The sequence below is a fragment of the Lepisma saccharinum genome, chromosome 3 (assembly GCF_977018435.1).
Source record: "Lepisma saccharinum chromosome 3, izLepSacc3.1, whole genome shotgun sequence".
Lineage (NCBI taxonomy): Eukaryota > Metazoa > Arthropoda > Insecta > Zygentoma > Lepismatidae > Lepisma > Lepisma saccharinum.
This window is the reverse complement of record NC_139231.1, coordinates 9497809-9511047: the sequence shown is the minus strand read 5'-3', so window position 1 is coordinate 9511047 and position 13239 is coordinate 9497809. Positions and strand designations below refer to the sequence as shown.

The 13239-nt window shown below is 39.1% G+C and overlaps 2 protein-coding genes across 3 annotated transcripts in view; one reads left to right on the top strand and one right to left on the bottom strand.

The window, feature by feature from the left end:
• LOC145984912 (sodium/hydrogen exchanger 9B2-like) overlaps positions 1–12450 on the bottom strand; it is a 144806-nt gene extending 132356 nt beyond the window's left edge. Inside the window, exon 1 of the mRNA XM_083118300.1 lies at positions 12303–12450. The gene's annotated coding sequence lies outside the window, so the exon portion shown is untranslated. The remainder of the gene's footprint in view (positions 1–12302) is intronic.
• Positions 12451–12491: 41 nt separating this feature from the next.
• The window catches only part of LOC145984913 (growth hormone-inducible transmembrane protein-like), a 68654-nt gene continuing 67906 nt past the window's right edge, over positions 12492–13239 (top strand). Inside the window, exon 1 of one of the 2 annotated variants that reach the window (XM_083118303.1) lies at positions 12492–12594. The gene's annotated coding sequence lies outside the window, so the exon portion shown is untranslated. Of the gene's footprint in view, positions 12643–13239 lie in introns of both variants that reach the window. The other variant, XM_083118302.1, reaches the window with a different exon arrangement.

The following is a 13239-nucleotide window of genomic DNA, read 5'->3' as shown; positions in this document are numbered from 1 at the left end:
GATGATGACGACGGAGAATCTCAAATTATGAGAATAATGTAGAGGAGCGTGTGAAAACTCTCCTCCGAAGTGTGATGGATCAGGTCGCACTCCTTTACTGAGCAATGCTATTTCACTTTACTTTTAAAATTGTAAAAAAGAAAAAAATTAAATGTAATATAATAAAGTAGGCCTAATCCTTAGAGAAAGATGTGGCATGTAGCTATATCATATTTTAATTGTATACAAAACCTCTGGGGTGACGAATAACCCCCCCCTTACCAACGAAAGGTGTCACTGTCACTGTCACATGTATGTTACCAAGCGAGGATTAAACAAAGGAATGGGGCCGTCGTATTCTGATCTCGCCCAGGGCCTCGCGATGTGTTGCTACACCACTGTCTGCTGTAGGCTGCGTCCGAAAGGTGCAAGAACGTACTTTAAGCGAGCATCCTCCGAGAATGGTCTTGCAGTTCGGTCTTGAAGTCGTGGACTGGAAGTGAAAGTCTTTCGAATTGCACTTCGACTGCAGCGCCAAATACGATCAGTAGAACACATTGTTTTTCCCGCGTTATAAGCACTTGCTTTTTCACTGTAGCAATCTCATAGCACTTTACAAAAAAAAAAATATATATATATTACATTTTTTAATACATTAGAACTCCAACCAATATATGGCTGACTTTCGACTTCCACGATTTCAAACAAGTGAGCAACGAGCATAGAAGTCAAGTATTCAAGCCTGCATGCATGCATGCTCCACACACATAAAACTAAATGCATCATATCAGATTCACATTTCATGCATTTGGGTGCATTTTTGTATGTCGTGAAAGAAACACCAAACTGCATCATTTGATTCAAGTGAGGATTTCTTTCAGTCGAGATGCACTTCAATGCATCAGTTGATGTTCATTGATGCACCTTCCTGCTACACAGTTTATGTAGCTCAGACGAAACGTTTAAGTGCATCATTAAAAAAATATGCATTCTGGTGCATCAACTGATGTATTGAAGTGCATCTCGACTGAAAGGAATCCTCACTTGAATCAAATAAAGCACTTTGGTGTTTCTTTCATGACATACAAAAAAGCACCCAAATGCTTCAAATGTGAATCTGATTCTTTGAAGAAGCCATAAAACACACTTTAGTGCATCAATCCATGCATTCTGCTGCATCAATCGATATGATGCATTTAGTTCTCTGAGTGCATGATACAGCTCAATTGCAGTTTAATTGGCGTTTTCGAACTGCACTAGGTGACGTCACTTCCAACAAGACCGTACTTCAAGCCTGCATTTTGGACCTTTCGGACGGAGCCGTAGTACACAGAAACAAAATTTAGTGAGCCACCCTTACTGTTTAATAAGAGAGATAAAGTGTAGGACATATCAATGGCGCTAAGAAGCCAATTTTATTAGCGTGGCATGCAGGATTATATTCTAAACAACGCTTTTTGTGAAATCACAAATATTGCTTTTTATTACTTCGCTTCCCATGTCCCAGGAGGTTAACAAAAGTAACAAATCTGAAAATGTTGGAAGAGGCAAGTGCCCTCTTTGCCCCCGTCAAGTTACGCCAATGGGTAACCCCCCCTCCCTCACCTCCATATAAAGCAGAGGGAGAAATTTTCACCTCTAAAACAACAAATCGGACTCGAGAGATGTGCTAGATATGGCACTTGCAGAGTCCAGTTCAATTCGCACGCAGGTAAGCGAAAAATATATACATATGCAGTGGCGTGCCCAAGGGGGGGTTGGTGGGGTTTTTAACCCCCTCCCTTTTGGTCCAGTATTTCTAAAAGAACGTCAAAAGCAGGAAAATATGGCAAAATGAGGACTGACTACTTAAAAAATGTACACATAACCCCTCCCTTTCGAAAATCCTGGGCACGGCACTGTACATATATGTAACTGTAACGTAAAATGCAAAAAGGAAAGAAGCTCAAAATGACATGTGGCAAATTTGCCGCCGTAAATTTGTGTGACTCTGGGCCTGGGTACGCACGCACACACACACACGAATCAAGATTCTCATAGAGAAAGAGAAGCATGAGACAAAAATTAAAGACTGAAAGAAAGACCAAGAAAAATCAAGAAGGAAAAATAGAACGAAAAAATAGACGAAGAGCAAGCTCCCGTGGCGGAGTGGTTAGCACATTGCGCTACGACGCCAGGAATCCCGGGTTCGAATTCCGGCCTGGGCATGGATGCTTGTGAGTGTCCATACATGAAATTCATCATATCATCACTCATCCCCAAATTAGACAAAAGTGGCACAAAAGCGAAGTAAAATAAAGCAAATTAATCAATCAATAGACGAAGAGGAAGAAAGAAGGAAAAGATAGAGAGAAGGACCAAGAAATGAAGAATGAAAGAAACAAGGATAGGGAAGCAGTGGAAGAAACAAATACCAAAGAAGACAGAGCAAAACAGAAAGATAGAATTGAGTTTGAGTTTTGGTTTCAAGTCCACCTTATAAACAGGAGGGCTAATCGGGACTGGATCTACAGTTTAAAGTGGGATCCGAACCACATGTGCCTTCACCGGGTATCGAACCCTTGATTACAAGGCGACGACGAAAGATAGAATTGAGACAGAGAAACAGGGAAGAAAGACAGATCAACGAAGAAATATAGAAATCAGAGAGGAGAGAGAGAGACAGAAGAAGTAAGGATGAGATAAGAATTGATAGAAAAACAGAACAAAATATACCGGGTGTTTCATAAATAATTGAGGGGTTACAAAAATTTATTGCAAGTAAATTATTGAACTTACGTTAATGACTCCAGTCCAGAACGAACGAGGAACTCAAGCAGTTTTTTTTTTGTATACCTACAAATGTTCAACGTGTACACCACGGTGACACGGCACACATGGACACGATAATCTACATCTTCCCACCCTCGCATCAGCATGGGCCTGTCGATAGTGTCCATGGCTGCGATATCACGCGGCATCGGTCAGACGAATATCCTGTCTTTGATGAAACCCCACACCGTGAAGTCACACGGTGTAAGGTCCGGAAATTTTCGGGACCGAAACATTGCACAAACACTGTGAGTGAAGAGGGTGATTTGAGTATTGCCTAGCGGCAGGGATATAAATTCTCAGCTTAACAATACATACACGCACAAACTGTGCGTTCCTCGATCGTTCTGAACTGGTTTAATTAACGAAAGTTCAGTAGTTTACTTGCAATAATTTTTTGTAAGCCCTCAATGAAACACCCGATAGATAAACGGAGGATCTTAGTAGCCTCCTGAGATAATTTCGACCACCCGGATGGTATAGTGGTAACGCTACCATTTTGTAATCAACAGGTCCTGAACTCGATTCCCGGTGGAGGCACATAGTGTTTAGAACAGTTCCAATTAGCCTATATGTGCACAAAGTGGGCTTAAAAACAAAAACTTAGAGAAAGAGAGAGAGAGAGAGAAGGAAAGAGGGGGAAAAGAGAGAAAGAGCTCTCTCTGTTTCTTTCTTCTTCTTTTCTTTCTTTATTTCCCGAGAGAGAGAGACAGAGAGAAGGAATGAAAGCTTTTCCTCACTCTCTCTCTCCCCTTTCTCTCTCTCTCTTTTTTAAAGAGAGAAAGAAGGAAAGAAATAACGAAGGAAAGAAGGGGAGAGAGAGGGAGAGGGAGAAAGAAAGAAAAGGAGAGAGAGAGAGAGAGAAAGAGAGAGAGAGAGAAAGAGAGAGAGAAAGAATGAGAAAAAAGAGAAGAACGAAAAGAAGAGGAGAAGAGTGAAGAGAGAGAGAGAAGAAAGAACGAAAGAATGAAATAGAGAGAAGAGAAAGAACGAAATAATGAAATAGAGGGAAGAGAAAGAACGAAAACTCAAAAAAACTCCTGAGAATATTTCGTCAATTCTGGATCCTTCCCCCCAACAAAATCTCTCGCCACGCCACTACTGTCAGGAATGGAGTGTATTAGTGAATGCAAATTAAGTCCCAGAAAGCACGCTAAATTAGGCTTGTGAAAAGTTTTAGAAGGCTGGTGAGGGAGGGGCGGAAAATCACTGTAAACACGGACGAACACAATCAGTACATAATGGCAATATTTTGCACGTTGCTGATTGACACTCTGAAACAAGTGGGAAAATGGGTGTGAGAAACATGCACATCAAGCATTTTGAGTAACAACACAAAGAAGTTGAGTTTGTAGGTGTCCGCATTGAGAATAGAAGCCTTTTGCGTAAGCGCGTGACGTCATCCAATGTCCCGTCATGCAATCTTACCTGGTTGGGGCACTTCGTCTGTCTGATGGCTCTGATAAGGTGAAAAGCTGCCACGCACTCCACCAAGCAACTTGGGGACTTTAGCTAGGCAACTGATTGTGTTCTGATTTGGTGCCAAGTTTCTCGATACCCCTTTTTGATTTGTAAACATTCTTTTTAGCATGCCCTCCATTTTGTTTCTTCGTGCTACATATACTTTTTATTGACCTAGTGTCTCCCTCCACCTCTATTTCTTAATCATTGCATCTTTAAAAACAAGAAAAGGTGACGTTCGAAGTTCTGGTTCTGTGGATGGATCGAGAAAAGCCGACATTTGGTATTTTTAGGTCTTGTCTGAAGCTGTAAATATCAACCTCATTTCAAGTTCGTCTCGAAAAATATATAATTATGTAACATATACAGCATGTTACCGCACAATCACAATGTCTAGGGCTTATTAAGGCAAACAACTTTTCTTAATAACTTTTTTGTTTGTCCTCTCGTTGAGACTCTACAAACTATCGTAAACCGGAGTATATCTTGATTGTATGCAACTACTTAGCACACGTTCAATGTATGCAACCATGCTGCACAGGCGCAAAAATACACATATGACCTACCTACAAATAATAATGAGTTAGCCACTTCATTAGTGTGTTGCAATGACCAGTTTAATAAAGTAATTTTGTTTTCTGTGAAATTCTCAAACTTGTTTACCAAAATTTCGAGGTCTCTCTCGTTCTCGGTTCCTCTCCATTTAGTTCTACAAGTGCTGCGAGTTCGGATCAATCAATAGTCGACTACTTCTACTTGTATCCTGGTTACTTACGTCGCTTTCTCTAACTCCCTGAATTAATTGAGACGATGAAGGGTCACACGCTATCAAACTTTACTACCACACTGGGGATTCGAACCTAGTACCACTCTCTGCGTAGCGTAATGACTCCGCCATGAAAGGTTTGATCGCTCCAGAACTCTTATCTCTCTCTTTCCCTATCTCTCAATTTCTTTCTCTTTTTACCCTTTCTCTCTCTCTCGTCCTGAGGGGGAGATTGAAAGAAAAAGAGAGAGATGAAAGAAAGGGAGAAGAGAATAGAAAGAGAGAGAGAGGAGAGAGAGAGGAGAGAGAGAGGGAGAGAGATAGAGAGAAAGAGAGAAGTGGGTTGTTAAAGTCCTGGGTTCGAGTTCTAGCCTCAGCATAGAAGCTTCATTCTGTCTGCCCCTTCATGAATTTCATCTAGTCATTATGCATCATCGTAGTCGCGATTAGGTAAAGATACTATGAAAAATACAAGTTCCTGACTTTATTTTAGATGCCGAAACAATGAAACACAACTATAATATGAACATATGAGTTCAGACAATATGAACAGTTCCGAGCTGAACTATAGCTACATCTGCTATCAAAAGATGTTCAATATGCTAAACTCATTATCAAGGAGCCAACCCCTTATCCCTCATGATAATTTATATCCGAATTTATACCTTCGAAGAACCCAAAGCAAATAATGACCGGTAAATTGTTACCATCACGCATAGGAAAATGAGCAGTAACCTTGAGAGCATGCAACCAGCACAACAGCTATGCGTGACGGGTTGCAGAAGATTGCAGGCTTTAACTGCTCTCTCGATGAATTTTGTTGGCAGCAGCCCTGTTATGTTCACGCATTTCAATATACAGGCGATTCTTGCGTACATATAAATCTCTGTTCCGTTCATGCTACAATATGTACAATACTAAATTGTTCGAACAATGGTGATAGCTACAAGAAAAAATAGGAAAAATCATTCTCGTCCCAACAGTAAGCTACGAAATACAGTGAAAAATGTGGTAGATCTCAAGATCATGAATGAATGATTTGCTTTATTTTACTTCGCTTCTGTGTCACTTTTGGCTAATTGCAAAGATGGGGATGAGTAAGGTATGATGAAATTGATGAATGGAACTCACAAATATCCATGGCCAGGCCAGGATTCGAACCCGGGAAAGCTGGCGTTATAGTGCGATGTGATAACCACTCCGCCACGGGGACCCTCAAGATCATGAGGGGCGGATTATGGCCTTTTTGGGGGGATCACTTTTTTATGCGTTAATTAATAGGTTCATTGGGGGTTTTATTGGTAATTTTAGACACTGTCTTCAGGGGGTAATCACTATATTTTAGACGTCAAAGTGAAAACATTTATTCTTGGTTAGTTGTCGATTTAGTACTAAACGCACGAGCATGAAAATAGGTGGCTGGACAGAATTGCGCTGGTGCCACGTATGAGAAAAGAAAAGCGAGAGCGGGCCAAAAGTAGTTGGTTCCCTCCCACGCATTTTGTGGCAATGTCAACCGGGCTGCGTTGCCTAGTTCGATACATATCTGGTGATCGTGTGAATTGAAAGTTCGTTACAGGCCCCAGAAATGCAGTCCCATATCTACACGTCGGACTGCTCTTAAACCTACGAACACACGGGGTTGTATTTGGACGTGACAACAGGACGAACTTCAGCCTCTTCAGCCTAAGTCTTCAAGATGAGTGATCGTCTATTTACACCCAGGTTAGGTTTGGTGCTGATTTTGCCATTCGACATTGAGACGATTGCAATTTATTCCTCAAATTAAACCAAATGTTAAAAGGGAGAGGAAGAACTCACAATCTTCTCTTTATCCACACTGAGATCTTTTGAATGTATGGCCTACCCATGATAGTCTGGAAGGTGGTGGGGGCAAGGGAGGGCAGTGGTTCCTCTTGAAAAATAAATATCAGCCTAAAATTACACATTTCACACATGAAAAACAATGTTCCTGGACCGTATTTAAATTGATCCGGGAAAATAGGTTCCTGGACCGAATTGAAATTGAAATTTCACACATATAATTCCATTTCAGTCATAGTGATTTGCGTTAATTAGTATAAATACTAATAATTATACATAAGCCTGGTACGAGTTGTCGCAGGAACGTGACCATTTCAAATCAAAGCAATGCTTTTCAAGTGACATTGTTTGTGCAGAAAAAAAATGCCTTGGTAAATGTTCCTATCTAACGTCAAAATTTTGGTTTTGAGCCTACTTCGTGCTCGGACTTACAGTTTAAAACACCATTAAGCCTTTTTTCCATGATATAAAAATTCAATATGCTGACCAAGGCAGAAATTTATTTTATTATAAAACATAAACTAAACGTAACGTTTCAACCTTATAGCAAGGTCTTCTTCAGACTCTGCACCAAGTACAAATGTTTAACAGTTTAAAGTGGAATCCGAACACTTGTCCCATGGGCCTCCACTTGCAAACTGTCATTACAATAGTAGCGAAATGTTCTCTTTACTGTGGTGGATTAATGACTGAGGGGTGGATGACTACTCTGTAACTCTTCCTTGCTAATTTTGGATATCGTATCCGGGATAATCGCTTAATTTTAGACGTCGGGGACGGGGAATGGACGTATTTTTTTTTGTTTTTTGAATTGACTATTTATTCTTAATTTGGAAGTTTGCATAATTTTAGACATAAAATACAAATTCTATCTTCTGTTAATTGACGATTTATTGTTGGTTTTATATATATATCTCGCTCCCAGCGGCAGCCCAAAGATTTATCATCTAGAGGTGCTGAAGGGGTGCGGAATGAAATTCAGGGGGCGCGATGTTGAAAATATGGAAAACATCAAACATGCGCAGAACTTTTACTCCGAGGGGGGATGTGCGGGGCAGAGTAAGAATTTTTCATATCTTTCCAGGGACTTTTATTTTTCTTTAGTATTGTTGCTGTTGTTATGTAAATCATAAAATTGAAATTCAATTGAAAATTCTTTGGCGTTGGTGCCAAGTTCATACGTGAGCCCCTGTTTAAATAGAAACTAGATTCACCTTATATCCTTTCCATAAACATCTAACATTTTGTTGATATAATCAGTTCTTTGTCTTTTTGTACCTTTTCACGATGCATATATATCAGAGACCACTGATGAGTGTTCAATTTGTATGCTTTGGGTAAAAAAAGAAATCGCCATGCAACCTGAAGTTCTGCTATTTGTAAATAAAATAAAGGGTACAAAAGTACGAAATCACAAATCATGTAATTATCAGACTGCTTCCCTATATGCATAAACAACAACAACGAAAAATAAAACAACCATCTCGAAACAACTCGCGTTCAATAATTTCCCGGGCACAACCCGATGATCTATTGAAAGCAACTAAATTTTTTGTGACACTGTGATTTTGAGAAGAGGAAAACATGTAGGCGTAAAATATAACAGTTTTTGATCAAAAATGCCCCCATAAAATATGAAACAACTCACACTGAGCTGTAGGCAATTATCGAAAACGCCACCGGAATAAACAAGAGTACAAACAATTCTTAAGAATAATTGTGATGAAAGAAAGACAACAGCCGCTGATATTTGTGTAGGTTGCCTCCACTACGAAAGTAAATGCTATTTCTCTTTAAGGAAATACAGCAACAGTGAAATCACTTCAATACATAACATTTTACACTGAAAGCGACGACATTGTTTTAATAGCATAAAGTAAAATAACATTTAATTAGGTTGGATATCAATTTTGAAAAGGGGTGCTGAAGGGGGTGCGGAAGAAAATTAAGGGGTGCGCAATTACCCCTTCGCGCTCCCTTGGCGCCGCCCCTTGCTCCTTCCCAATTAATTCGTCCATGTCTACTTAATTGATTGAGTTTATTTTACTTCGCGTTTTCTGCCTCTTGGCTAATTTGCGAAGATGGGGATGAATGATGAAATTGATGAATGGACATTCACGAACAACTAAATCTGAGCGGGATTCGAACCCGGGACCCTTGGCCTCGCAGCGCGATGTGCTAACCACTCGGCCACAGGACAGGGGAGGAGTGGCCCAGAAGAGGCGTGTGTTACGTGTCCCGCTCGGGTATGGTTGTTTGTGAATGTCCAATCATCAATTTCATCACTCATCCCCATCTTCGCAAGTTAGCCAAGAGGCACAAAACGCGAAGTAAAATAAAATAATCAATCAATCTTATGAAATAGCTCATTCTCCTCCAAATAATTTAAAGCTACACACGTGATGAAGGGTGATATAACTCCAACCCTCTTCACTGCATATTTATTGCATATTACAAAATTTTCGCGCACTCGTGTAGGATAAAAAATATAGCACATTTTCAAAGTTACTTCATAACAAGATTAGTCTTAAATATAGTTATTGTTGTTGTACAGCCTAGAATAGAATGATGTGGACTTTCGTAAGGAAGTGGCGGGTGATATGGCTTATTTCTTTCAGCCGTCAGCAGAGGTACATTTAAAGGGGAGCTATCGGGCTTAACTCTTCTATCCCAAATATTCTGGAGCCAAAACTTATGTTTATAATCAATTGTAGACTTAAACTCATTACTCATTACATATATTAAGTGTACGAATTAAAGGGGGGGATGCCGGTGATTTTCCTCCCACAAAGAAGTTTATCGCTGGCAAACGGCAATTATTTTAATCCCTGCCAGTGATGTTTTTAGCCCTCTCAAAAAAAATGGAATTGAAAGAATACAGTATACCATATCGTAATCACTGTATGTAACATACACAACTGAAAAGTCATTCGTGTCCATTAATGGTCCAGTTATGAAAGATTTCCTTGTTGAAAAGTACGTAGCCTTGTGAATTAAAAAATAACACAATTTTGCAACTGAACAACTCACCGAGCCAACAGCAGGCTGTTTTCCACTAAAGTTTTCATGGCATAGTTCTGATACTTCCATGTATTAAAGTTCAAAAGAAACTTATAGGTAGGTTCACAATAGAATGTTGGTCACGGTTTCGGTGTTACTAGTTCGATAGCTGTTTCTGTGTATGAGTTTTGGTTATCCTAGAATTGAAAAATATGTACTGTTTCAAAATTGCGTGTAAATGTTATCATAAAATGTAATGCCCTAGGATAGAACCAATTGTCTATTACTACTAGAACCGCCAGGAAATAACTGACCAGTAACCCCATATATACAAAGTTACATACCCATGAAATCACAAACACGCCACTGAGAGTGTACCCCCCCCCCCCAAGCAAAAAGTTTAATTCGCACAGTGAATATATTGGATATCCTCAGCTGGCATTTCCTAAACGCAATATATGTCACCAATAACCACTGGTGGGGACTGGGTTCCAAAACTGGGGGAAGGGGCTGTCAAGGACAGTTTACAGGGTGGCTACTCACCGGGAATTCCGGGAATTGTGCGTGAATGTTTCTCCGTAGACGTGAAAAATTGCAACTTTCATTGATCAAAATACCATTGAATCAATGCATATTTATAACTGCCCTGAGGTAGGTTTGTCACAGTTTTTATCTCATAGGAAGGAAAAGAAAGTTTCGTGGAATATAGAACAAAATTCTCTCGATCCGTTTATTTTGTTAGTGTCCTTTGCAGAACAGTCTGACAGACGGAAGACTATTGCAAGATAAGATATGTTGAAGTTGATTAGTTAAAATTTGAGTTAGAAATTCTTACAATTAACAGTTTTTCGTAGATTAGTGTATCCGTAACATTTGTGACTTGTGCTTCTAGATGTATTTCGAGTCTGAGTATGTGAAATGGCAAATGTAAACTCCGCAGCTTATTTTTAATATTTTAAATATATATACCATCTAATTGTATTGAATTAGAATTTTTGGATTCATTGGAATCAAACAGACCCTATATATTGTGAATATATTTGCCTTTGTATGTGTGAGGATGGTGAGAGGCGATATTATGTAAGGTTGAATATTTGGAAAGTTTGCCTTGAAAACCGAATTATGAATTATACTTGAATTTTATCATAGTCCTAGAGTGGCCAACCTGGTTTACTTTCCCTTGTTAGATAAGGTTTAGCATAGTGCGGGGGCAAAAGTGGAGATACTGCCACCCATACCCCCTTAATCGCCGCCAATGCCAATAACCAATCCTATATTTCAGTCAACAAGAACAATTATTTAAATACATTATATTTTAGCCAAAAATATGCACTCTGTAGGGTATTTAGTAGTATATTAAATGTGACTGCTTCCTTCTGCCATCTCACTATTCTTCTCTGGAGCCATCAGTGGCCGTCACCTTTGTCATACAACCGACAACATACTATACGTGTTAACTATATGCGTGCCTGTGTATGTGCATATATTTATAACTTAAGCATTATAAACTTCGGACCAGATTAAAAACTTTAGCACTTAAAAATAAACTGCTGCCAGGAGATTGCAAAGAAAGAAAAACAGAAAAATAAAATTCCATGCAAAAATCGCATTGGCACTTGTTACTATGCAAGCGTCGTTTCGATTAGATTACGTATGCAAAACAGACGCCAACATCAGTATATATTTGACTGGAATGTCAAAATTATGTTCGGGTGGGGTATTCGGTTACTCTGCTCTATGGTTTACAACAAGAACACTCATTTGTGAGACGTCAGATATAGAAAGAATTGACTCTCAACGAATATAGAGTTGAAAGTGTACATCCCAGACTTCAAATCTACAGATGTAACCAGCTTTCAACTAACTTAGCGATCACATAATAATGAAACTATTATAGCAAAATCATCTTGCACTATTAATTATGAATATGCATTATAATTTGTGACGACCAAATTGGTGTCTGCTTTCTAAAAATCAACACAATAAAAAGTATTAATGTGCGCTGCATTGTCTCCGCAATATTGAATCGGATTTATTACACGTTATGTGTGACATTCACAACACACTCCACTAAGAAAGGAATTATGTTATGCCTAAATCGTGATCGTAATCAACGTTTTCATAACCAGCTCGTATCTATCCGAGCTAAAAAATTACACTGACGGGAATCAAACCTATGGCCTCGCGGTAAATAAGTAACCTTGACGTATGCATTAAGTACGTTTAGATAATGATCTTTCAGTTCTGAAATAAGTATGATATGACAGCATTAAAGAAGAATGCTCCAATTACGTTCTCATGCATGGGTTTCTATATATCTATCAGCTGAGAGATCACGATTGATCGCGAAACAGACATGAACAAAAAAATACAGAAAAAACAGAGCTGACCTACTAAAGGAAAATCGTCTTAAATGCCAGCAAGAGCATAGTTTCATGGCCAAGTCATCAATGAAAGTTACCTTAAATGCTTGCGTCCAATATTTATCGTCCTGCCTTTTGGTGTAAATCACAGACTTTTTGATGCTCTACGTATCCTCTTGGGTGACATCCCGTCATCTTACAATAACCGCACAATCCACTGCATTGGTACATCAGAGACATCTTCAGGTTGCGGTCTGCTCTGCCTCTGCGAGGTAATCAGAGACATCTGGTGGTATGTTGGGCTACCTACGGAATAAAAAGTGCATGCTTGCTTCCAGAAAGAAGCCGAAACAAGTGACTAAGGAATAGTGACAGAAGTCGAACGTAGATGTAAGTTGCAATTTATTTGTAGGTTTCGGGAATCATTTCAAATTTCAGGTAACTATGTTTTAAAGTATGTAAACTTGTTCATATTGTTTAAAAACATACTTGCATGCGAAAGTATTTTGATGTGTGAGATCTAGACTTTTCGATTTCTGATATAAAGTAAATTGCGTAGTTCATTTTCCACAATTGTCTTCTGTGTTTTTGTAGAAATATCTGTGTTACATTCTCGATTCTCTAGATATCGTTATGTTTTATTATTTTCAATATTACTCCTTGATTTCGACGGTATACATAATCTGATGCAACACCGCAAGGTGTGTGCAAGTTGTGAAACTGTTCTGGTACGTACTCTTTCAATATTCACAATTTACGAGAATTTGATATCACACTGTACTTGCCATTAAGGAAATATTAGACCAAGAAGTTAACGTTAATGTAGTAAATCCAAGAGCCGTTCTTTGTTCCATGTAATAAGATTGGGTTCTGATGATCGATGATGCCGGTCCTTTTGTTTATCAACTTTCCTAAGTTTTTGGGGGGCTGTTAACCCATTGTACCCCCTCGAGAATTACATCAAATGTTTTTTTAATCGACAGATTTCAATGTTTTACGGGTAACTGTTCCGATTATTTTATGATTTCTCCTAGC